Source organism: Hyaena hyaena, unplaced genomic scaffold, assembly GCF_003009895.1.
Source record: "Hyaena hyaena isolate Hyena2069 unplaced genomic scaffold, ASM300989v1 scaffold_297, whole genome shotgun sequence".
Taxonomy (NCBI): Eukaryota; Metazoa; Chordata; class Mammalia; order Carnivora; family Hyaenidae; genus Hyaena; species Hyaena hyaena.
In genome coordinates this window covers 1,147,932-1,151,881 of record NW_024080929.1, presented here as the reverse complement: position 1 = coordinate 1,151,881, position 3,950 = coordinate 1,147,932, and the positions used below count along the sequence as shown (strand labels likewise).

At 38.7% G+C, this 3,950-nt stretch overlaps 1 pseudogene; it reads left to right on the top strand.

The window, feature by feature from the left end:
• The first annotated feature begins 205 nt into the window (after nucleotides 1-205).
• On the top strand, nucleotides 206-687 carry LOC120241979 (annotated as a pseudogene).
• Nucleotides 688-3,950: the final 3,263 nt, after the last annotated feature.

The following is a 3,950-nucleotide window of genomic DNA, read 5'->3' as shown; positions in this document are numbered from 1 at the left end:
TAGTTTTGGGACTGGCTTTCATCCTAGATTCCACAGGCCATCAGAAATGAGTGTCTCCCTTCTGTTACCTCCTAATTTTGGAATCTAACATGACATTGGTCACATAGGAGCTCATTGACCATACATCTGTAAATGGGGCAGAGGGATTTCTTTAAGTTTATTTATCCCTTTTGGCCAGAACTGCCATCTTCAAATAATTCGCCAAATGACCACCACAGATAGAAAGAAGAGAGGTACCCCCTATATGTTTTCTAGGCCTTTTAGAAAGCATAGGGTTGTTCCTTCGGCAACATACATGCAATTCTACAAGACAGGTGATATTGTGGACATCAAAGGAATGGGCACTGTTCAAAATGGAATGCTCCGCAAATGTTACCATGACAAAACTGGAAGAGTCTACAATGTTACCCAGCATACCATTGGCATTGTCATAAACAAACAAGTTAAGTGCAAGATCCTTGCCAGAAAATTAACGTACGTACTGACTATATTAAGCACTCGAAGAACCGAGATAGTTTTCTGAAGCATGTGAAGGGAAGTGATCAGAAAAAGAAGAAAGCCAAAGAGAAAGGTACTTGGATTCAACTGAAATGCCAGCCTTCCCCACCCAGAGAAGCACACTTCGTGAGAACCAATGGAAAGGAGCCTGAGCTGCTGGAACCCATTCCCTATGAATTCATGGCATGATAAGTGTAAAAGAAAAACAACAACCTCAAAACTGCAATGAATGAATGAATGAATGAATGAATGAATGAAAGTTTATTTATGTTGATATTTAGGGAATATGAGTAAGGGGTACACAGGAAGTCTTTGTACTGTTCTTGCACCTTTTTATGTGTCTGAAATTATTTTAAAATAAAAAAATTACTTAAGCCAGCAAATCATGAATTTTCACTAAAAAATCAAACAATTGGCTTAAAACAAACAAAATTTTCCAATCTTCTCCCCATGCATTTTAAATGAGTTCATCCTACATATACATTTTCTATCTAGTTTTATTCACTTAATATTTTTTAAAGAATTTCCCACTCATTATTATCAATAATAACACTCTAAATCTTCTGCCTTTTCTTTTTTTTTAAAAGTGTTTTATTTATTTCTGAGAGAGACACACAGTGTGAGCAGGGGAGGGTCAGAGAGAGGGGGAGACACAGAATCTGAAGCAGGCTCCAGGCTCTGAGCTGTTAGAACAAAGCCCGACGCGGGGCTTGAACCCACCAACTGTGAGATCATGACCTGAGCAGAAGTTGGATGCCCAACCGACTGAGCCACCAAGGCGCCCTCTTCTGCCTTTTCTACGACCAATTTCTCTTATGGGGAAGCGGCTCTGCTAGGTGAGATTGAGAGTGTATGGTTTCTACCATCCTATGTTAAAATATCATGTTAAATGGCTATATAATATTTTATTGGGTCAGATCAGGTATATCATAATGTACTTAACTAGTCTCCAATTTGGGTATATTTAGAGTGTCTTCAATTTATCTCTATTGTTAAAAACAAAGCTGTGATATTTTTGTACATAATTTTAAAAATATTCAAGATTATTTGCTCAGTATAGTTTCCAGAAGCCAAATTACTGGGTCAAAAACTAGGAGAATTTTTAAAGATATGTACTGTGGAATTTCTTTTAAAATGGTGTTATTTCCCAGCAGTAACTTTCTTTTTTTTTTTTTTTTACTTATTAATTTTTTTGAGGTTTTCTTTTTTTTTCTTAAATAGATCATTGTCCCGTTGGTTTCCTATAACACCCAGTGCTCATCCCAACAAATGCCCTCCTCCATGTCCATCACCACCTTTCTCTCTCCTCCACTCCTATCAGCCCTCAGTTTGTTCTCAGCATTCAAGAATCTCTCATGGTTTGCCTCCCTCCCTCTCCCCAACTATTTTTCCCCTTTTTCTCCCTCATGGTCCTCCATTAGCTTCCTCCTAATCTACCTATATGTGCAAACATATATTATCTGTCCTTCTCTGCCTGACTTATTTCGCTAAGCATAACACCCTCTAGTTCCATCCATGTTGCTACACATGGCCAGATTTCATTCTTTCTCATTGCCATGAACTATTCCATTGTATAGATAAACCACATCTTCTAGATCCATTCATCAGTTGATGGACACTTAAGTTCTTTCCATGTTTTGGCTATTGTTGAAAGTGCTGCTATGAACACTGGGGTACATGTGCCCCTATGCATCAGCATTCCTGCACTGCTAGATCATTTTCTCACACCACACACAAAAATAAACTAAAAATGGATAAAGGACCTGAATGTGAAACAGGAAACCATCAAAACCCTAGAAGAGAAAGCAGGAAAAAACCTCCTTGACCTCAGCTGCAGCGATTTCTTCCTTGACACATCCCCAAAGGCAAGAGAATCAAGAGCAAAAATGAATTACTGGGACCTCATCAAGATAAAAAGCTTCTGCACGGCAAAGGAAACAATCCACAAAACTAATAGGCAACTGATGGAATGGGAAAAGATAGTTGCAAATGACACATCAGATAAAGAGCTAGTATCCAAAATCTATAAGGAACACACCAAACTCCACACCCGAAAAACAAACAATCTAGTGAAGAAATGCACAGAAGACCACACCCGAAAAACAAACAATCTAGCGAAGAAATGCACAGAAGACATGAACAGACACTTCTCCAAAGAGGGCATCCAGATAGCCAACAGACACATGAAATGATGCTCAGCGTCCCTCCTCATCAGGGAAATACAAATCAAAACCACACTGAGATACCACCTCATGCCGGTCAGAGTGGCTAAAATGAACAAATCAAGAGACTCTAGATGCTGGTGAGGATGTGGAGAAACGGGCACCCTCCTACACTGTTGGTGGGAATGTAAACTGGTTAACCCCTCTGGAAAACAGTATGAAGGTTCCTCAAAAAATTAACCAGCAGTAACTTTCTAAAGGGAAAGAAAACATCACAATGCTCAGAAATGGACAGGACAGATATGGACCCCAGTTTTCTCATGTATAATGTATAATTAATGATCCAAAGCCCCTTTTCTCTTATGTATTCTAAGATTATGTGATTCTGCAACAAATGGGTAATGTATCATGAATGAAGTACATTTTGGATGTTCCAACAGATCTTACCTTCATCTTAGGGGGAAGAAAGATTGGGGAATCCTTCAACTGATGCCCTGAAACTCTCTATAGTAACAGATACTAAGGGCTAACATGAACATTGTCTAATCCTCTGTTTCAGAACAGGACTTGATGAAACGGGCCCCAAATTTTACCTCTTAGTTTTTCTTATTTTTAAAGAAGCAAGAAGATCAGTTCCTTGAGCATAACTTGCGCTAATTAAAATAGTAAAGATCAAGAGTTTTAGGGAGATGGTTAGGAAAGGAATGAAGAAGGGGTAAACCTGAGCTGGATCTGAAAACCTGGGTGGGATTTAGATAGGCAGATGTGGAAGTTGGGAAAACACCTCTGTTATATGTGGGGTGGAGATGGAAGCTAAAGGTGGGAATTGTCACTCTCCTCAGTATAGCAGTATTTGAGAAGAGATGGAAGTATGTAGAAGTAGCTAAGCTGGGCCCATTTGTTGGAGGATATTGAACTACTGGGTCCCTGATACTTTCAAGGGAAACCGAGTTTTTCTCCAATAGATTCTATTCCTTCATTACTTCCATTTTACTTCAAAGATGCTTATTTTGCCTTCTTATTGGTCTTCATCTGGCAGTGGCTCTTAACATTTTAACTTTCTTTCTCTGTCCCAGAGGATTCTGCCAAGTAATAATCGTAAATGCTTAAATGAACTTAAGAAGTTCTGCTGAGTATTCCCTTATAATGCAATCTTCTTCAATGTGAATGTTTTATAACTTTCTCATTTTGCAAATTGGGATCTTTAAAACCAGGTCACCCTTGTTGGTACTGTTGGTACTTTTGTACAAGAATATATTTCCTGCAAAGTTGTTTAGTTCTCCACCTCTC